Genomic DNA, 22,877 nt, shown 5'->3' with positions numbered 1-22,877 from the left:
TCCCTAAGAGAAAGGGAAATGGATGATAGTACACCTGCAAAAGGGGGAAGAGACCAGAAAGCGGGGACAATAACCCAGCAGAGCCAGGCTAAGGCAAGGGACCTGAAACCGAAATAAACTCCAGATGGAAGGAAGCTGAGGGTTTTTTCCTGCTCACCTTTTTATTTTGAAAAATTCCAAAGCCAGAGGTCTGAGGAGGTATGTAGCTTGATGGCCGGGTTGGGGGTGGTCAAAAATGAAGAAAGAAAATCCTCCAGACTGTGACAATGAGAATTGCGGCTAACGTCACAAAAAGTAAACCTTATGTGCTTTCCTATAGAAGTATGCAACGCCACCTAGGAAGTGTTCTTGCCAAAACACCAAATCCAGTCAGATTGAACCTCTAGTCCTAACACCCAGATTACAGGAAGTGCAGAGAACAGAGGAATTTATCGAACTCCACCACGGGGATGTAATCAGCAAAATTCAGACTCTGGAGGACAAATGACCTGGTTTCAGTAAATAAAATAAAAAAAGAAAGAAAGAAAAATTCCAAAGCCATAGAAGAGCTAAAAGAACAATATAACATGGATTAATAAAATGTGGTATATGTATACCATGGAGTACTATTCAGCTTTAAGAAACAATGGTGATACAGCACCTCTTGTATTCTCCTGGATAGAGCTGGAACACATTCTACTAAGTGAAGTATCCCAAGAATGGAAAAACAAGCACCACATGTACTCACCATCAAATTGGTAATTAACTGATCAACACATAAGTGCACATATAAGAATAACATTTTTTGGATGTTGGCGGGGGGAGGAGGGAGGAGGGGATGGGTATATGCATACACAAAAAGTGCAATGCGCACCACCTGAAGAATGGACATATTTGAAACTCGGACTTAGGCAGGGAGAGGGCGCAAGGGCAACATACATAACCTAAACATCTGTACCCCCATAATATGCTGAAATAAAAAAAAAAAGAATAATATAATGAATATCCAAATACCTTGCCCCTAGAGTCCTACAGCTGACATTTTACTATATATGTCTTATGCCTCTCTGTGTTGTGGGTATATGGGGGGGTGTGTACACTTCTTTTCCTGAACCATTCGAAAGTAAGTTGCAGGTATCATAACACTTTGCTAAGTGACTCATCACAGACCTCCTAAGGCCATTCTTCTATATAACCATAATACCATCATCGCCCCAAGGAATTTAACGTTGACTTCCTAGTATCTCTGATGAACAGCCCATATCCAAATTTCCCCAATATCCCTCCCCCCTCAGTTTGGGCTTTACTGATTTTTAATCCAAGATTGGATCAAGGATCTCAATTTCATTTAGTTCCCATGCTCTTTAACCTCCTTAGACTAAAGTGGTTCACCAGCTTGTCTTTGTTTATCACAACATTAACATTTTTTAGAGTGTAGGACCATTGTCTTTAGGGTGTCCCATAATCTGGATTTGTCCAATTGTTCCTTACAATTAAATCAAGGGTAAGCATTTTGGCAAGAAATTACCATAGCTGAGGTTATCAATATTCCACTGGAAATGCGACCTTAGTTATTGATCAAAGTTTTAGGCCCAGCACGGTGGCTCACGCCTGTAATCCTAGCACTCTGGGAGGCTGAGGCGGGTGGATCATTTGAGCTCAGGAGTTCGAGACCAGCCTGAGCAAGAGCGAGACCCCGTCTCTACTAAAAATAGAAAGAAACTGGCCAAACAACTAAAAACAGAAAAAATTAGCCAGGCATGGTTGGCGCATGCCTATAGTCCCAGCTACCTGGGAGGCTGAGGCAGGCGGATCGCTTGAGCCCAGGAATTTGAGGTTGCTGTGAGCTAGGGTGATGCCACAGCACTCAGTCTAGCCCGGGCAAAAGAGTGAGACTCTGTCTCAAAAAAAAAAAAAAAAACCAAAACTCTGCATGGAAAAAACAATATAATCAAAAGAACAATAACAAATTAGGGGAAATATGTGTAGCACCTATCACAGCCATAGGACAAACTTCCTTAATATATAAAGAGCACCTCTAGATCAATAAGAAAAAGACTGCCAACCCAAGAAAGAAGTGGGCAAAGGACACACAGTTATCCCTCCGTATTCACGGAGGACTGGTTCCAGGACTCCCCTCAGACACCAAACTCCATGGATACCCAAATCCCCATAAAATGGTATAGCATTTGCATATAACCTAGGCACATTCTCGCACATACTTTAAATCATCTCTAAGTTACCTATAATATCTAATACAAGGTAAATAGTTGCTATGCTATATTGGTTCTTTAAACTTGTATTATTTTTGATTGTTGTATTGTTATGCTTTGTTTCTTCAAAATATTTCCACGATCAGCTGAATCCCAAGGATGCAGGACCCAAGGATATGGAGGGCCAACTGTAATAGATTGTTCATAAATGGCTCCTTTTGTTTGTTTGTGTTTCTGAGACAGGAGTCTTGCTGTATCACCCAGGCTGGTCTCAAACTTCTGGCCTCAAGCAATCCTCCCACCTCAGCCTCCCCAGTAGCTGGAACTACAGGTGTGAGCCACTGTATTCAGCTAATAAATGGCTCTTAAAGATATGAAAATGATGTTGTACTTTTTCATAAGGAAATGCAAATTAAAACTAATGATATACCACCTCTCACCTATCAGATTGGCAACAGCCAAAATATGGAGAAAATAGGCATTCTCTCTTTTTTTTTTAAACACAGAGTCTTGCTCTGTCACCCTAGCTAGAGTGCAATGGTGTCATCATAGCTCATTGCAACCTCAAACTCCTGGGCTCAGGTGATCCTCCTGCCTCAGCCTCCTGAGTAGCTGGGACTACAGGCCCATGCCACCATGCCCAGCTAATTTTTTCTATTTTTAGTAGAGATGGGGTCTTGCTTTTGCTCAGGCTGGTCTCAAACTCCTGAGCTCAAGCAATCCTCCTGCCTCGACCTCCTAGAGTGCTAGGATTACAGGTATGAGTCACTGTGACCAGCCAGGTATTTTTATATAATGTTAGTTAGTGGGTATATAAAATGTTACTATCTCCATGGAGGGCAATTTGGCAATACTAAAATTTTAAACATTTGTACCCTTTGCCCTATAATAGTAATAAAAGACATAAAACTTAAATGTTCACCATTCAGGGATTGCTTAAAAAAATTTTTTTTAATTAAAATATAGCCAACCAATAGAATGCCATGGAACCACTGAAATGACTGAGGTGGTCCTAAATGACCTTAGACAAGTTACTTAACCTTTCTGTGCCCCAATTTACTCATCTTCAAACTGTGGACAAGAAAAGTATTTAATTCATAGGATTGTGGTGGGAGTAAATGAATTAACATAAGTAAGAAAGCACTTATAGCAACACCCAACCCACGGTAAGTGTTCAAGAGATATTAGGTAGGCCAGGTGCGATGGCTCACGCCTGTAACCCTAGCACTCTGAGAGGCCAAGGCAGGAAGACTGCTTGAGCTCAGGAGTTTGAGACCAGCTTGAGCAAGAGTGAGACCTCATCTCTATTAAAAATAGCAAAAATTAGCCAGGCGTCATGGCACATGCCTGTAGTCCCAGCTACGGGGAGGCTGAGGCAGGAGGATCGCGTGAGCCCAGGAGTTTGAGGTTGCTGTGAGCTATGATGATGCCACTGTACTCTACCACAGAGTGACAAAGCAAGATTCTAAAACTAAAAAGAGGTATTAGCCAAATGACAACAATGATGACAATGATGGATGGTATGTAATGAGTTAAGTGAACTCAGTTAAGTGAAAAAAGTACAGTGCAAAACACCGTACACTACACCGTTAAAAATACATATCTTATCAATGTATGTGTGCAGTCAGGTGTGTGTACAATGTGCTTATATAAGTGTACAGTGTCTCTGGTTAAGACATAAAAGACTTGGTTAAAAGCAGTCACTTTGGGGAAGGGGAACAGAGTGGCTGTGAATCCAGGAAGGGACGAAGACTTAGTTTTTACCATATAGCCTTTTGAATTTTATACTATGTCTATTAGCTACCAAAAAAAATGGCCGGGTACAGTAGCTCACGCCTGTAAGCCCAGCATTTTGGGAGGCCAAGTGGGAGGGTCTCTTGAGACCAGGAGTTTGAGACCAGCCTGGACAACATAGCACGAGTCTGTCTCTACAAAAAATGTTAAAAATTAGCCAGGCATGGTGGCGTGTGCCTGAAGTCCTAGCTACTCGGGAGGCTGAGATGGGAGGATCTTTTGAGCCCAGGAGCTTAAGGCTGCAGTGAGCTATGATTGTGCCACTGCAGTCCTCCAGCCTGTTGAGAGAGTGAGACCCCCATTTCTAAGAATTAAAAAAAAAAATGGTGTTTTTGAAAGGAAGTGGACTGGGTTAAGATCAGAATAAAAGAACACTCTTCGTCTGGGTGGTCCTGCCAGTCCAGTCAATGTTGAGGACTTCAGTCTCCACCATCACCACGCAGGAGCCTAAGAGACCTTCCTCTTCAGAGACCAGGAAGGGAGAGTGGGCAGGCAACACCTACCGCAAATGCAAGGCAGATGGGCACATGTGACCGACCTTCTCGGTGGCAGTGGCAGCAACCACCCCAGGAGGAAGGAAGGACCGTGGTGTCTGCACTGTTTTGGCTGAGAGCATTCCACTGCACCCCACACAAGCTCCAGAAGGCTGCTCCATGCAGGAAAGCAGAACTGGTGGCCTAGAGCAGAGGTCCCCAACCTTTCTGGCACCAGGGACTGGTTTCATGGGAGACAATTTTTCCATGGGGAGTGGGGAGAAATGGGGAGTGGCTGTAAATACAGATGAAGCTTCGCTCGCTCACTCACGCACCTACTACTCACCTCCTGGACCGGAGGTTGGGGACCGTAGGCCTAGAGAGACACCGCTATGGCCAGCTTGCTTCCTGTAAGCCCCACCATGCCCTCCTAAAAAGTTACTAGCACCCCATCTTCCTACAACTCCAGTGATTGGCCAGAGGAAGGCCATGTGCCCCTCGAGGCTGCAGGGGTTAGGGAGGGGACCCCCTGCCTCAGTCCAGAAGCCAATTGTGGAGCACACGGTCAGGAACAGTGTCCACACAAGCTAGCCAGAGTTGACCTTGGCAGTTACCACCTTTTTCTCCCTCCTTTGTAAATAAAGGGGCTCAGAACCACCACTTCATCTGCTTAAAGTCCTAGCAGTAGTCGCAGCTTCATGTATTTAAATTAGTCCCCACCACGCACACACAAAAGAGAAATATAAAATTACAATGGAAAATCATTACAACGTTCTCTACCTGGAGAGAATAGAAGAAACCTAGAAGGTCCAAAACACATCTTATTTCATATTCCTGCAGGAGAAGACTATTTGGCAAGGGTAAGGGTGAGGGTGAGGGTGGGTGTCTGAGGCCTCGGTCTGGGCAGGGAGGTGGAGGCTGAAGCCTCCCCTTGGATTCTCGTCCATGGTTTGCCTGCTGGTTTAGCAGGAAGAACAGGGTGGGGCCCACATTGTGAGAGGTGTTTGATCCACAAGGGACCCTGATCTCCGCAGGAAGCCCTGCTGACAGAATCCAGGATTTTAGAACGACAAGGCGGTAACTTCATCTCCCTGGGGTTGTTATTCAGTTCAGGGACACGGACCATGGGATTCCCGCAGCAGGAAACATGTGGGTTGGATACTTGGGCGATACTCAGGCCTGAAAAAACCTTAATTGGAGCTGTTCTCAAAGCCTCCTACCCAGCCCTCCTCACGGGAGGGGATATGGAAGTGGGTCACATTCTCCCAGCTGAAACAGCTTCACTGCGGGCTCCACCACACTTGAAGATGTCCAAGTGCACCGAGTGACCTGGTCTTGCTGTGCAGGCTGTGCCCTTCTAATCAGACGCTGGGCGGTGCTGCCCCACCCCCAGACTGAGGGGGCAGCTGATCAGCTCCGGGAGTGCTATGCTGCATGACATATCAGGGGCTGGTGAAAATATTAATAACATCGCCCAGGGACATGCCATGCTGTCCCGGCACCTTCCGCTCACTCTGAATGTGGGTTGCTGCCTCTGCCAGCCCTTTGCCCTCTCCACCCCAGCCCTGGCTGGAGGGAGAGAGGAAGAACACTGTGTGCTTTTGCATGAACTGCTGGCCCTCCCTGACCTTGGTCTTTGAAGAGACCTGGAGGCCTGCGGCTGGGCAGACCAGGGAAGGAAAATACCCTGCCCCCACCCATCTGCATATATTGACCCAAGGTGAGGGCCTGAGGACATAGCTGTCCACACGCATCGGTTCCTTCAGGAACCTGTGGGCACACCGAGAGCCCGCCTGCCACCATATGCCTGCTTTCAAAGTTGGCAGGGAGAGCCGTGTCGGGCAGGAAGAGAATTCCGGAGAGACAAGGTCTGGCGGCTGTTACATAAGTAAGGCACTGGGTTGGTGGCATAACTTCAAAATCCAGTCCCCCAAGCAAAAACTTTGGAAAGAGACCCTTAGTGTAATCATTCCTCACTGATTCGAACTCAAGGAGCAGTCACAGGGTTAAGGCTCTGAGTGAGAACGGAGTTCCTGCAACCACAACTGCCAAGATGCCCCCAGCATGTGCAGCTTTCCTCATGTGTGACACAGAAGGGCTCTAATCTATCACTTCGTCCCTTGCTCTTCTGGGAAGCCAACACAGCCCTCTCCTTCACGCAGGTAACCACTGGGGCCAACATGTACATCCAGAAATTATACACTGACTCTCCTCCTGAGCATTCAAAACACTCTCACCAAATCATTCTTTCTTCATCCACATGGCCCCAGCTATATAATATGCCTCCTGGCCCTAGACTGTGAGCTTCATATGGGGAAGAACTATTTTCACCCTGCTAACCACAGTACTCCCAGTACCTGCGATCATGCCCACACGGTAGTGAAGCCTCGATGAATATTTATTAAATGAATCAACGTATCATTCGAAAGGAGGGAAGGAAGGAAGGAGGAATGGAAGATAAGTCCCCCTTCTTGGTACCTCTGTGTTCCAGGCTTATACTATAAAGGACATCAGAGCCAGGATTAGAAACCAAGCCCTTTAACCTCCTCTTGGCCCTGCCATCGGTGTCCTCAATCGTGTGACGATGCACAGCTGCTTACAGAAGCTGACACACTACAGCACAACCTTGAACACTGGAGACACATCCGTGGCCCTCAGTCCTTAAGAAACTTCAGGGGAGGGGGAAAGAATGTTTTGATCCAGCTAAGCCCACCACGGAGGGACACCCTTCCCTCTGGGGACTGCCGCCTTCTCCTATTTAACGAGGCTTCGTGGAGGACCAATGCATAACAGGTCTCTAATAACTGAGTATAACAGCAGTGGGTGCTCAGTTCCCTTTCATAAGAGAAGTTCAAAAGCACTTTGGCTCAAACATCACAATGCTCCTGGGAACTGTGAAGGCACAAGTATCATTATCCCCATTTACAGGCAGGGAAAGTAAGGCAAAGGGAGGTTAATTAGCTCGCCCAAGGTCAGACAAGACAGGGAAAGGGCCTAGGATTCAAACCCTTTGGAGCAGCCAGGGCGCTAACTCTGACTACCCTAAGGAATGTCACCCACGCTGGGCTGAAGTGCAGCTTTTTTCCTTCTCTATAGTTTCAGCTGAGAAACAATATATAACATGGTGCTCAGAGCTTCTCTTGAGCCCTACTGCCTGGGTCTGAATTACAGCTCTTGTCCCTGGACAAGCTGGACCTCAAACACATTACTTAACCTTTCTAGGCCAAAGCTTCCAAATATGTAAAATGGTAATAAGTATGTATCTCAGAAACTACAGTGAGGATTAAATGAGACAGTGTATATAAACTGCCACTACCATTCACTTTCTCATTTTCTAAATGAGCACATACTACTCTAAGAAAACCAGTTAAATGAAAAAAAGATTGCACCCACTCTGTGTTTAGTTTTTATGAGGCTAGAGGTGACACATGACTAAAAGGCATTTCGGGTTCTGCCAGTGAAATGCCCCAGGACCCTGAAAGTGACGTACAACACAAAAGTCCTATTTGATTCCCATGTTGGCCTTTCGAGGTTAGCAGAGCAAGTGGCACCTTGGACAAAAACTGATGATGGGATGTCTGAGTGAGGATCTGAAGAGCTGGCCAAATGCACCCAGTCTAAAGAGACCGATTCTGCATTCCTGGTGAGCTGAGCCCCTGGGTTTGAAACGCCATTTCTCTGCGTGCTCTGCTGAGCTGCCTAATTCCAGTCAGCCCAGAACAAAGAGCCAATGCTTTCTAGGTTCCACCATGTTCCTGATCAAGCGGCCAAACAGGAGGTGTTCAGAGGTGACAGTGTGGTCTGGTGACAGTCGGCAGGAAACTGGAAGAGAAGTGGGGGTGAAGGGGGGAAAGCTGTCAATCAGCCTTGGTACACCCCCAACAAAGAGATTCTGATGTGCATGTGTGTGCGCACCCTTGATGCACATATGAAGAACAGCAGCAAAACTCCAAGGTTACTTAAGAGTCACTGCCAAGATAAGAAGCTTTAACTCACGCAGAGAGCACAGAACATGGACATCCCGCTGCAGAGGACAAGATGCTAAGCGCTGACAATACTCATTCATTCAACTCGGGAAATGTCTGCTGATGACTTAGGGACTCAGAGAGAAAAGAAAGCTCAATGGACTCTGCAGGACACACAGGCACATATCCCAGGACCTTGTCACCCTAGCTGATGGTTCCCATTTCTGCTGGGTACCCAGGCCAGAGAAATGAGGGACCTGACGCGAAGAAACTCAACACTATTAGCTTGCTGGCCTCCAAGAGCCTTCCAGCACTAGGACAGCCCATTCCAACTGCTCTTCCTATCATCCTGTTCTTTCTCTTAGTATGGATTCAAATATTCTCTGAGACCCTAAGGAAAAGTTCCCGTGCAGCGACTTCCCACTGTTCAGAATTTAAGAGTAAAATCCACACTCCTAACCATGGCCCCAGACCCATGCTGCCTCCTTGCTCCCCAGCCCCTCTGGGCTTATGTCTTTTTCTGTCCTCTCTGCCCATGAAGCTGTCCCTCTGGATCATTATCCAGGTGTCCTTTCAAAAGTCACCTCCTCAGAGCCAGCTCAAGTTATGACCCTAACCCTCATCCCAGCCACTCTCCATCTCATTGCCCCATTTCATTCTCCTGTGTCTTTTCACCATCCTACATTCTTCTGTTCATTTGTTTATTTGTTTACTATCTGTCTCTCCCACTAGAAGATAAACTTCATTAGACCATGCGCCTTGGTGATCTTGTTCTTGGCTACATCCCTAGCACCTACAACAGAACCTAGCACGTAGATGCTCAATAAGTCATTCAATTCAACGAATATTTTCTGAGTACCTACAGAGTTTAAGCACTAGACTGTAACAACAGACAAAAAAGACAAAACATCTGCCTCAAAAACCTTAAATTCTGGCAGGAGATAAGAAGTAGATAAATAAAGGTAAAATAATATTAATAGTTAATACTTCAATTAAGCACATACTAAGTGTGAGGTGTTGTTCTGAGCATCTAATAGGAACTAATTAATTTAATCCTCCCAACAACTCCATGAGGAAGGTATTATTACTATACAAATGGGGAAACTGAGACATGAAGAGGTTAAGGTACCTGCTGAAGATCACATAGCTCATGATGGCAGAACCAAGAGATCCAAACCCAGTCTTGGTACAAAGTCCATGCTCTGATTAAGAGCTACGCTTCATATTTGCTGAGTGTCGAATAACTACTCGGTCAGCACCCTCAGCAGCTGTTCCCTGCAGGCAGGGCTGGAGAGAGAGCAGATCCATCAAGTAAGGGCTGCCCTGTCCTGTGAGCGCAGTGACCAAGAGACTGCTGGGCTTACCACTGTATCGCACCCCAGATGAAGATTCTGCAAGGAAGCATGGTCTGATGAAAAGACAGGGACAGGGTCAGAAGTCCCGGCTTCTAGTTTTAGGTGCTATGAGATACCAAGTAAGTCAATCAATATTCGACGAGTTTATTCTTTGTGCAGGGCACCAATCTAGACACTGTGAGGTATGCAAAGATGACTCCAATAGAGATCCTGGCCTCAGAAAGCTTAGAGTCACATGCTTGCACTTGGAGCTGAAACAGAGGTAGAAAGTGACAGGCACCACAAGAAAATGTATAAACTGCTATGAGTCTTCAGAGGAGTTACCCAGCTTGAAGGGCCACAGGCGCCTAACCATAAAAGAGGGGGCTGGCTTATGTAACCCCCCAGGTCCTCTCATTCTGACATGTTCTGACAGCACAGATTTGGAGCAGCACGGAGACCAAGTTTTATTCTGGTTAACAGCTCAAGTTCACTGAGTTGTTCTCCCACCTACCATGAGAACAGTCCCAATTTCTTTGTGCAACATCCTACGACAGAGGCGGGACAATAATGCTCCTATTTAAATAATGCCCCAAATGTGGGAAAGAAGCCCAGTGTATTCTGCCCTCCTCTACCTCTAACTGGTTTTTAAACCCACAAACCCATTGCAATCAAGGAGGAGGGGACCTGTTCTGTAAGCACGTTGTTATAACCCAGGGACTGTTGTGAGTTAAATCATAAAATCCACTAAGCCATAAGCTCAAGGACAGGCATCTTACCTTATGCATGTCATATCCCTAGATGCTAACCCAGTACCTGGCTCACTGAATGAGGTTGCTGAACTAAACCTCAGCATGGTCAGGTGTAGAAATTCTCTACCGGACATCTAACTCTCAGTCAGCACGCCCCAGAGTTTTGCTTTACAGCTTTCAGCCTCTCCCAGGGGAACAGACTGATTCCACCTCTTCACTTCTACCGCTACTGCCTCGGTCCCTCAAACCAGCATTATCTCTTGCCAGGCAGCTGCAACAGTCTGTCTCCTAACTCCTCCACCTTTGCACTGTTCAATCCAGTCTCTATACAGCAGCCAGAACAATCTTTTAAAACAAATCAGATCTTATCATCGCTCTGCTTAAAACCCTCCCATGGCCCAAAACCTATGGGATCCAGCAAAAGCAGTACTAAGACGGAAGCTTATAGCAATAGATGCCTACATCAAAAAAGGAGACAAACTTCGAAATGTTCCAATGGCTTCTAACTGTTCTTGGAATAAAATCCAAACTCTTTATTACAACCTACAAACTCTTTTGTCTTTTTAGAGATGGGGTCTCACTCTATCACCTGGGCTGGAGTGCAGTGGTGTGACCATAGCTCACTGCATCCTCAAACTTCTGGGTTCAAGGGATCCTCCCATCTCAACCTCCTGAGTAGCCGGGATTACAGATGCAAGCCACCGCACCGGGCTCCAGAATCTTTTTTTTTTTGACCTACAGAGTCTTGCATGTCCTGGCCTAAACCCACCTTCACAGCATTTACCACTACCGAAATTATTTTGTCCACTTATTTGTTTACTCACTTACTGTCTGTCTTCCATGCTCTTTAAAATGTCATCTCCAGGAGAGCAGGGACTGTTTGTCTTCACCACTGAAGCCCCAGTACTTGGAATGGTGCCTGGTACATAGTAAGTACTCACTATTGAATGAATGAACCTCCATCCCACAGAAGTGACTTGCATTTACAAGGGAGGACCACTAACTCTACCAGGAAACCATGAATGACACACTGGCATTTAACAGCTGGCGCTTTTATTTATGATTCAAAGTTCTGCTTTAGATCCGAGGAGTCTGCTGATATCTCTGGACACTTTAATGGCACAAGAGATCAGTTATCACTTAGGGCTTAAAGCCAGGAACTAGAGCCCAGTGGTTGTAGCAGGAGCTAAGAGCCAAGGAACTTGGGAACAGAACCTCGAGACCAAATCTGACTTGCCTCCAGGTCCCTTACCAACACACCCCGTGCCTCAATTTACCCAGCCGCTGGCCAGGCATGTTTTCCTAAGTTTTCTGAGCGACAGGGGACAAAATAATGAACAGCTATAGCACACTTAGATCCTCAGATAGGAGGTGCTGCAAGCCACACGTCTCATTATACATAAAACTCTTGATTTGCTGCCAACCCTGCCCCTTTGGCCTTCCCAGGGGCTAACTAGACAACAGGCACTGCTCAGACAAGTTGAGCACACAAGACAGAGGGAGGGATGTAAGGCCTAACAGAGGTTGGGTGTCTAGACCTAAGTGCCTTGGTTACCAGGTTCAACAAAAAGGATGGTGGTCGCGGTGGGGTGATGAAAAGGAGGTGAGAAGTGCAGTTTTGGGTTCCGAGTAGTTAATTCTGCAGGTTGATGTATACACACCTGCCATACAGGTGAGATATGTGCCTCCAACGTATACCTTCCAGGAACACTAACCAGGGAGAGGGCAGTTCAATCAAACTAGAGAGAAGGAAGGGCGGCCCAGTAGCCAGACCTTGGCAGAATTTAGTTTGGAGAAATATGGAGAGTCAGAATGCCGGGAGTGGGGCGCAGGTGAGAAAAGAGACAGGGGGCTACAGGGAACAGGAGGGCAGACGGGCGATGACAACCACCCGGACGCGGTGAGCAACAGGGTGGGTGGCTCGGACACCTGTGGAGGCGACCCCCGGGCGAAGGTGAGCAAGGCAGGAGGATGGCCTGAGGCGGGAGGCGGCGGCGGCCGGGCGGGGCGAGCAGGCCAGGCCCAGACCAGGGCGCCTCGCCGCCGGGGCCGGGCCGGTGGGTCCGAGCGGGGTCGGGGGCGTCCTCCGCGGCCCCTCCCCGGGAGACAAAGGGCCGGTGGCTCCCCCGACCCCCGGCGCGGCGTGGGCCGGGCGCCGCGGGCGCAGGCCGGCCTCGGCGCTTACCTGGGCCGCCCGACCCGGCCGGGCCGGCGGGGGCTGCGGGTCCGGGGCGCAGCGTGCGGTGGCCTGTTCCGGGGCGCGCTCAGCCCGAGCAGCCGCGGCGGCGGCAGCAGCAGCAGCAGCGGGAGCGGCCGCCTCAGCCTCCGCCTCCCGCTCGGTGAGTCACCGCGGTGGGGCGGGAGGGAGGCGCCAGGCAGCCGGGGGAGGGCCCGGCGGAGGGGGCGGCATCTGGCTCGGCGCGGGCGGCGGAGGCGCAGCGACGGCAACGCCCCGAGGGAGGCGGCCTCGGAGGGCCGGGCACCGGGGCGGGGCCTGCGGGCGGGGCGGGGCGGGGCCTGGGACGCGCATTGGTCAACTCAGGCGGTGGGGCGGGGCCTTGCCGCGCGCGCGGACGCTCACTGGCTCTTCGGGCGGAGGAGCGCGGCCAGAGGCCTGGGGGCGGGGTCGCGAGGCGGGTGGGTGGAACCGGGTCGCGGGTATCGGCCGGGTCCGCGGGGCGAGCAGAGGGGAGGAGGGCGGAGGCTCCAGGGAGGAGGGCGGAGGCTCCAGGGAGGAGGAGGCGGCCGAGGGAGGAGCCGGGTCAGGATGGAGCGGGCGCTGCGGTAAAGCCGCTCTGCCTGTCCCTGCTGCTCCTGGAGCACACTGACCCCGTAAAAATAATGGCCTCTCCCGCACACCGGTCTGTGTTTAAAAACGAGAGCAGCCGCCGGGGCGAAATCCTTGGCGAGGCCAGTTTGCCTAGAACCCCGGAAAAATCTGGAATGGACGAGGTTGCAGAACATTTGGAGGCGTGGTCTTTTGGCGTCGTTGGGCTGGAAACGTTGCTGCCTTTGAATTTGGGGCCTAACCTGGGATCAGCGGAGCCCGGAGATGGGCTTCCGTGGGTCCCTTGAACTCCGAATATCCCATGTACTGGTAGTGAGTGCATTTTTCGGTGGTGGGGGGGTCGTCCATGATTAAAATGTTTCCACAGAAAGTCTGGCTCTGTCTGGAGGGAGAGCAGCCCAGTTTAGGCAAAATGTGAATTTAACACCCACCTTCCTTTTAAGGGACACATCTTTAAGTGTGATCTCATTTTCAACAATTTGATTTACCAGTTACATAGTGTGACTCTAACCCCAATTCAGAAGGCCTCCTGCCTCGCTTTCCCCACAACCACTCTTTTTACCCCTGTTCTGTCCCATGCTCTTCCACTCCCCTCTACATTTCTTCTCCACTATGCAAGTATTCAAGGATACTTTTTCTTTTTACTGTGTTTGTATGCCGTAATGTCTGTATTTCTCTTTACTCTTTTGATTGAACAACTATACGTTAATTACATTTGAGGAATATTTTAATGTTATCAAGTCATTAGATTATGACCTCTTAAAGGCCAGAAGTATGTCTTATTTATGTCTGTATCCCCGTCAGTGTCCGGAAGACTACCATACTCATAGCAAGAGCTCAACAAATATTTGCCAATACAGTGTACCATCCATCTGGTACTTCAAGTTTCCCAGAGTGAGCACACCAATGCAAAAAACTTATACATGCAAATTATTTTTTTTTTTTCATTTTCTAAAAATAGCTTTATGGCCGGGCTCGGTGGCTCACGCCTGTAATCCTAGCTCTCTGGGAGGCCGAGGCGGGCGGATTGTTTGAGCTCAGGAGTTCGAAACCAGCCTGAGCAAGAGCGAGACCCCGTCTCTACTAAAAATACAAAAGAAATTAATTGGACAGCTAAAAATATATATAGAAAAAATTAGCCGGGCATGGTGGCGCATGCCTGTAGTCCCAGCTACTCGGGAGGCTGAGGCAGGAGGATCGCTTGAGCCCAGGAGTTTGAGGTTGCTGTGAGCTAGGCTGATGCCACGGCACTCTAGCTGGGGCAACGCAGTGAGACTCTGTCTCAAAAAAAAATAAATAAATAAAAATAACTTTATGGATATAGAATTCACATGCCATATACTTCACCCATTTAAAGTGTATGATTCAGTGGTTTCCAGTGTAGTTAGGAGTGTATGCAATCAAGTTTAGAACATTTTCATCATCCCAACAAGCAACCCTGTGAACTAAAATAAAATCCTAAGGACCTCCCCCCAACCAGCTGACTGAATGGACCCCCTCTTGGCCAAGGGGATACCCTAAAACTGAGTTACTATGAGAAGGGAGGTCAGACATGCCTCATCCTGCCCTCCCTCCCTTCTTGGAGACATCCTTTGTAACCCATGGACTGGCCTAAGGCCATCTGAGACAAACCTGCAAGTCCTCAGTTTACACACAAATGTATGGCAGGCATCTTATCTCGGATTAACAACTCCTTATCTTAAAACATTCCAAGCCTATAGACAAAGCTTCATTTCTTTAACCAATTACAAGTCAAAGAGTCTTTAAACCCACCTATAACCTGTAAGCCCCCACCTTGAGATGTCCCGCCTTTTTAGGCCAAACCAATGTACCCCTTCCACGTATTGATTTATGACTTTAGGTGTAATTCCTGTCTCCCTGAAATGTATAAAACCAAACTGTAACCCTACTGACACCACTTGCTCAAGGCTTCTTGGGCGTGGCCACAGTCCTCAAATTTGGCTCAGAATAACCGTCTTTAAATTATTATAAAGAGTTTGGCTTCTTTTCCGTTGACAGCCCAACCCTTTAGCAGTCACCCTCATCCCCACCCCCGCCCCTGGCAACCACTCATCTACTTTCTATCTCCCTGGAGTCGCCTGTTCTCAACGTTTCATATAAATGGAGCCACAGAGCCTGTGGCCTCTGCGTCTGGCTTCTCTCACGGCGCTGTAGTGTGTCAGTGCTTCACTGCTTTTCAGGCCTGAACCATGCTCTCTGTCATACTGCAGTACGTCCCACTGTGTCTACTGTATGGATGTACGTTTTCTTCATCCATTCATGAGTTGATGTACCGTGAGGTTTTTTCCTGTTTTGGGCTATTACAAATAGTGCTGCTATGAACATTCACGTACAAGTTTTTGTGAGGACGTTACGTTTTCATTCCTTTTAGGTATACACCTAGGCGTAGAGTTGCTGTTTAACCTATGGAAGAACTGTCAGACTGGTTTCCAAAGCAGCTGCACTGTCTTACATTCCTGCCAGCAGCATGCAAGGGTTCCAAGTTCACCATGTTGTAACAGAGGGAATGGCCCGTAGTCTAGAAGAAAGTTTTGGTAGTGTTTCATTCTGGTTTGAACTGAATTATTTTCTTGAGAATACCCGTTTTGCTTTTTCATTTCATCTCCAGCCTGGCGTTTGCAGCATCTGGGCAAGATTCAAACGGAGGCCTCATCGTATGTGTCTAAATACTGTCGCTCAGTAGCTGTGCAGGGGCCGCACGGGGCCATCCGTGCGTGCGTGTCTGCCCCGCCAACCTCGGGGTGGCGGGAGGGCGACCTCTGGGGGCCGCGGTCCCCCCCAGACGGGCCCCCCAGGCGGTCTCTCCCCGCGCACGCGCGTTTCTGCCTTCCCCGCCCCCACCCGGGGAAACGCACCGGCGAACGCGGGGGTTGCGCTGCCGGAGAGCCATGCAAATTATTTTTATGTAAATATTGATGTTTAAACAAATCAATTGAAATTCAACATGTTGCTTGGTATTCAAGACACTATGTATAAATGATTTTCTTTTTTTTTTTTTGAGACAGGGTCTTGCTCTGTGGCCCAGACTGGAGTGCAGTGGCCCTATCACAGCTCACTGCAACCTTGAACTCCTGGGCTCAAGTGATCCTCCTGGCTCAGACTCCCAAGAAGCTGGGACTACAGACCCAAGCCACCACAACCGGCTAATTTTTAAATTTTTTTGTAGAGATAGGGTCTCACTATGTTGCCCAGGCTGGTCTCAAACTCCTGGTCTCATTTGATCCTCCCATCTTGCATTGGCCAGCTGAGATTCAATAATCCCAGTGCTTTGGGAGGCCAAAGTGGGAGGATTGCTTGAGCCCAGGAGTTTGAGGTGGCAGTGAGCTATGATGATGCCACTGTATTCTTATCCAGAGCAACCAAGCAAGACCCTGTCTCAAAAAAGAAAAAAAGATGTATGTTTAAGGATAAAGGTGGGAAAGGAATGCATAAGATGATAATGTGTCAGTGTGAAATAATGAGTGTTTTTTCCAAGTTTTTCATATATTTTTATAGTTCAAAATTACAGTACGTTCATCAATACAGCCAGTCCTTCCCATCTGCTCAGAGTTGGAAAATTCTGCATTTCTAGATAGCAGTATTACTTCAGGATTAACTCCAGCTCCACCCCTCTGTACAGTCCTAGAATGAGACATGGAAGGCTGAGGAGGTAGGGAACATCTATTAGTTCTGACAGCCCAGTACCATCTCTGCCACTTGGGGAACTGCTCCTTCCCACCTCCTCCCAACCCCAGATGCTGGTGAGGCTACCAATTACAGTATTCTACCATACTGCCCCTCCACAAAAGAAAAACCAGGGGGACATGTGACCCAAACTGGACCAATGCAAGTAAGTGCTGCAGTCTCTTGACTATTGGCTAAGAGGTAGGATGTGACCTAAGCTGAGCCATTCTGAGTCTTTCCCTGAAATTTCCTGAATTGGAAATGAAGGGAAGCTTTTTCCCATTGGATGAAGAACTGCAAGAGTGTGACCTCGAGAACATTAGCATCATTGTCCACCCACCACATGGAATGAGGCAATGTGACTGGACTGAAGCACCAAGATTTGGAGGGAGAGACGGAAGGTCTTCTTCAAGGAGACTTTTCTCAATCTATGCTAGCTCCAATCCCACAGCATGGCCATAAACTCCAGGAGTGTAAGGACTGTGTCACTGTGGCCCACTCGCACCTAGCATAGTACCTGGCTCCACAAATACTACTGCATAAATAAATGAATGTGTACATATTCCACCCAGGACTTTCCCTTCCTTTGGCCAGCCACTCCTACTCCCCAACTCCTGCCCCCAACTCCATGACTACCAACCCTTTCCTCCTTACTCTTCTCTCATTAAATTTATGTTTCTATATTTTTTTCTTTCAGCTTTGGGGAGGGCCTCCATGTGGTCCCACAACATATATGTATCTTTAATAGTTGCTTTCTAGAGCAAAAAAAACTACGTTTTTTATATCAAATAACTATAACAATAAAATTTTCAGGCCAAGTAGGAAGCAACAGTGGAGACATAGCAGGCTGCAGAGAAAGAAAGCTATTTTAAAGCAGTTCGGGCCTTATGGCAATAGTGGTCCTCAAATTTCACTTCATACGAAGTCCTTCCTGCTTTTGAGTTGAGCAGATGCAAGGTGAGAATGGGTGTATCAATAATTTAAAATCAATAATTTATAGAAAGTGAAGAAAAAGAATCTTTTGCTTTCGTCCCTATGTTTGTCTCCTGTTTCCATTTGGTACAGCTATAACTTCTCTGAGGACAGACAGTGATAAGGAGGCCAAATGTGCAGCAGACAAAGAGGACCACAGTCACATGCTATCTTCCTGTGTTGTGCCTTGGCAAATACTTGTCATCTAATTTTACTTTGGAGATAATAAGGAATTATTAAACATAATGATGAAAGCATTTTGTAGATCAGCGAATATCCATATTTTGTGTCATGAGTGGGGTATGTGCAGCTGTGAACATCTGGCTCTCTGCCAGCCTGCCCCCAGAGTGTTGGTCTCTGCAGCATCTGATGGGTAGATCCTCCCGACATCACAGAATCCTGCTTTTATGTGCTTGGGAACAGTATAAAGAAATAATTATTCAGTGCTTTGGCTGAGTGGTTTGATGAACCAACATGTCTTGTATTTTGTCTGTGCAGCCTGAAACATTGTAATCACCTAGTAAGGACAAAGCAACTTAAACCTTAATTTGGATCCAAATACTCAGGTTATTAGTTTTTAAGCATAGCAGTCTTTTTATCACATTTTTTCCTGCTGGTTATTGTCCAATTAAAGACAAAAAAAAACGAACATCCCTAAAAGCAAACAGGCTTTAATCTCTGGGAATAAGTGATAAAAATAGCTGTATTCCCCTCTCCCCACAAGCACATATCATTGCATTTCATACCTGTAGATGTTGCAAGGGTATCGGTGCATTCAGGTGAGATTGAAAAGACTATTCCTGACAAGCAATTCCTTCCTCACCCTATTGAGTACAGATCGCCTGGTAGTTTGTTATAAACAAATAGTAGAGCCTGATATTATTAAATATCTGAACTTTGCTCCTAACCTTCACCACTGTAAGACAGTAGCAATTTTTAAACCACTCTGAGACTGTAACTCTCCTGTTTCACATTCATACATTTATCTAGGGTTTTTCTGAAATCCATTGCTATTTGTAAGACTGAGGTCTAACTTTGCCGTAATGAGACAGACACTTAGATTTTGCATTCGGTCCAGCAGAGATTGCTCAATCTAAATTAACTTTGCAGTTTTGTTTTCTCCACACCCCTCACCTCACTTTCTTTATTACTGTTCTTGTGGGAAATTACTTCCCATCAGCAGTATTTGCCCCTAGCTGGTGGATCAGAGGGGGCTCTTTTTTATGGTTAATCAACACTAAAGGCTGAGGGCGGCAAATCTACACCGCGGTGCCAGCTAATGAAGAGCCTCACATGAAAGCTTATGCAAAGGGGACAGGCATGGTGTAAATGTCCTGGGATCCAAGATTACTCACTCTTCTCCCACATGCTGCAGAACAGATAGTAATGATTATTAATTATTTAAGCAAAGAACATGAGAGCCAATACAGGCAGAAAAAAACAGAAAAGGAAGCTGCACTCTCGGATCCTCTGTCGAAATCACTTTAATTAGCACAAGCTATGGAGCCAAGGGAAATAGACAAAAATATTTAATAGCAAAAGAATTTTTAAAAATTCTCTACCACTTTTTTCCCCTAAAAAAAGACAACTCAGGTTATATTGGTGCACATTGCTGAGGAAAGAGGACCGCAGAATTGCTTCCACAGGCTCCCTTCTGTGATCACATATCAAAGACAGAAAGTGAAACCTTCATGAGATTTTCACTTCAAATCTCAAACCTCGTGTCATTCCTGGTTCACTTTCTCTCTGTAGCTATCACGATACCTAGAATAGTTTCTTCCTATTAGATAAGCTGTGACACTATTTTAAAAGAAAGGCATAGTTTTTATTTCATTTTCAAATTCTGGAACTTGTTTGAAACCCATTGGTATTTCTGTCACAGTCCAACCTTTCCACATTGCCAGCCTCCCTGCAGCTAGTATAATACATTTCCTCTTATTATCATAGTTTTCATTTCTAATTCAGTAACATTTAGAAATGTCATTATTACTATAGCTAACCTGGCCCTGTGACTAGGAAGAGACCGTGTTTCCTTTGTGGGTGTCTTTTTCTGACTTTGTTCCAATATACACACTACCTTGCACTAAGTTCTTATGGGACATTTCAATCACATGGATTCATATGTTCACCTGACTTTTGTTCAAGCATATCCAATCTCTTTAGTCAATCGCTCCTTCAAGGAATATTTACTGAGTGCTTCCCAGGTGCATGGCACTGTACTAGGCAGGAGATAGAGCCCCAAATCACACCATATTGTCCTTGGCCTTATAGTGGGTAAGACAGACATCAATGAGTTATATGATTGAATAATTCATTGCAACTGTAGTTAAGTGCTAAAAGCTGATGTCCAAGGGGCTGTGAGACCACATAATTGGGACCTAACCTTGTGTTAGGGTCCAAGAGAGCTTCCTTGGGAAAGTAACATTTAAGCTTACACTTGAAGTACAAGTTGGAGTTAACTAAGTAAAGAGTGGGGAGAAGAGCAAAGCAGACAGTGGGACCAGCCCATTAAAAGGTCCTGAGGAGGAAGAGAGCATGGTGAGATCAAACAGCTGAGTGAGAAGGCTGGGGGGCTGGAGTGCAGAGTGATGCGGAAGGAGGCCAGGCCCAGATCAGACAGCACTTTATAGGTCATGCTAAACATTTGCTCTTTATTCCAGGAGTAGTGAGAAATATTGAAGGGTTTAAACAAGAATGTGACATCATCAAATTTGTATTTAAATAGATGACACAGCTATAGTATAAAAAATGGACTAAAATGGAACAAGAGCAGTATATTAGCTAGCTATTGTTGCAATAATGCTATATAACAAACCACTTCGAAACTTAGTGGCTATGAGTTTTGCTCAGGGATCTGCAAATTGCCTGGCTTTGGGTTGTGGGTTGGCTATAATTCTGCTGGGTTGGGCTTGGATCAGCAGGGTTTAGCTGCAGATTGGGATTAAGTCTGTTATACATCTCCTCCTCCTCTTCTTTGGACCAGAGGCTAGCCAGAGCCTATTCCTCTTAACGATGAATGGCAGAAGAACAAGAGCACTAAGCCAAACTGTAGAAGCACATTGAATGGCAATGGCTAAATTGTTTCATGGCCAAGTCCAAAACAGTGGGGCAAGGGAGTATATTCCACCCCAGCAGAGGAAGTATGAATACATATCTTCAATATATCAAAGCAGCTATGATCAAGGCATTTTTCCATTCTGATGGAAATCAAGAAATGCCAGAGTCTATTTTTTTCTTTATCCTAAGCCACTTGGATTTAGCCCCTAAACAACCTGCTTCAATTTTGCCAAAGCTTGTAACATATATGGTATAAAATTGGTTTATTATCAGATTTGATTGTTTAAAGAACAGTTTAGGGTCCCTGAGCCCAGGTTTTTCATTCAGGCTATGGATGCAGTATGTATATGATTTCTAGGTGGCCCAAAGCACTTGTTGTAACAATAAATGATGTTACAAGAGTTCTCAGAAACAAATTGTTCCCCTTTTGTACTTCCATGTAAACATGAGATGAGTTTCTGTCAGGGCTAGCTCTACCTTGCCCAGAAATGCTCACTCTTCTGTCAGTTACTCCAAGGCTACCAATTCTACGAATGGCAAGGAGAGAAAGGCATAGTAGGTACTCAGCAATGGATGGGTCTGGCACAGTGCTATGTACTTGAATTTTTAGACGTAATTTGTTATTTAAGAAGAAAATCTGCCTTTTCTAAAGGTCCTATTTCTTATCTCATATTCTTACGCTTGGCTTTAACTTGGGTTCATCCTTTGCTTCCAATCTTTCAGTTAGGCGTGTATTCACAATAGTCCTGAGTCTTTAATAGGAAGCTCGTCTTGCTGGGGACATCAATATTTTTGCTGGGTGTGAGCTTGGGGGGGGTTCATGTAACTTAGGGGCAGCCCTGGGGAGTGAAAGTGAACTATTTTTAGCTGAATTCAAGTGGAGGCAAATCACTTGAAGAATCCAAAGTTAGCAATGTCTTAGATTGACTTTAATGAGCAGCCTGAAATAGCTACAGACTCCAGAGTGTAGACCAAACCTATCGAGGGCCTCTCCTGGGAGATAAAAGGCGCTTACGTAGCTTGCATCATGAAGTAGTGTCGGCTTCTTCCATGCCCCTAGCACAGTGCTCAGCATGGGAGCATTTCTGCTCATCTTAATTAATTGGTGTCTAAGTACAGACAGAATAGAAGGGGCACTTATTTCACTAACAAGCAGAAAATCTTTCTTAGGAAAGAGAACACAGGCTCGCAAAAAGGAGGATGCAGGGAGAGGGAGTCCTCAAGCAAGCGTACAGGGGACACTTACGATTTTTTAAAACAACTTTGAGCAGACAATTTCCATTTAATTTCTTTTCAGAGTAGGAAACACATAGGAGCAGTATGCTAAAGGGGCTCCAGTGTCTGGAAAAGATAAAGGGACTAGTTTTAATTTACCTTCCATTTCTGCTGCTAATGACACCCTGCTGAGACAGGCTATAGTATTAACACACGAATTTCCACCAGCCCAATAACATTCTTTCATTAGGACATCTTGGGCTATTAGAAGATCTCTTTAGCATGACTTTTATCAGTAGAGGGAAATATAACAGAAAAAGTAATTTACCTCACCTTCAGGGAAGGAAAAGACAGGAGTAACAAACAGAATTGTACTCTTTTTCCCACATTAGGTCCTCCTGGTTAATTTTATGATCTGCAGATCTGCATTTCCCATTATTTCAAATGGCTAGACTACGAACACACAGGCTTCCCTTAGGCAAACCAAACACATTGCTTCCATTTTATTTAGTAGTTTATTTTTTTTAGAGACAGGGTCTTGCTATGTTGTCCAGGCTGGACTCAAACTCCTGGGCTCAAGCGATCCTCCTGCCTCAGCCCCCTGAGTATAGCATTTTTAGAATGCATATATTAAGATTTTAAGGGCCGGGC

At 46.3% G+C, this 22,877-nt stretch overlaps 1 protein-coding gene across 1 annotated transcript in view; it reads right to left on the bottom strand.

Moving 5' to 3' along the window:
• CTNNBIP1 (catenin, beta interacting protein 1) overlaps positions 1-12,944 on the bottom strand; it is a 51,818-nt gene extending 38,874 nt beyond the window's left edge. The window contains exon 1 of the mRNA XM_012662570.1: positions 12,696-12,944. The gene's annotated coding sequence lies outside the window, so the exon portion shown is untranslated. The remainder of the gene's footprint in view (positions 1-12,695) is intronic.
• Positions 12,945-22,877: the final 9,933 nt, after the last annotated feature.

This window comes from Propithecus coquereli, unplaced genomic scaffold (assembly GCF_000956105.1).
Source record: "Propithecus coquereli isolate 6110/MARCELLA unplaced genomic scaffold, Pcoq_1.0 Scaffold77, whole genome shotgun sequence".
Lineage (NCBI taxonomy): Eukaryota > Metazoa > Chordata > Mammalia > Primates > Indriidae > Propithecus > Propithecus coquereli.
Note: the sequence above shows the minus strand (reverse complement) of the source record. Positions and strands in the feature narration are given on the sequence as shown.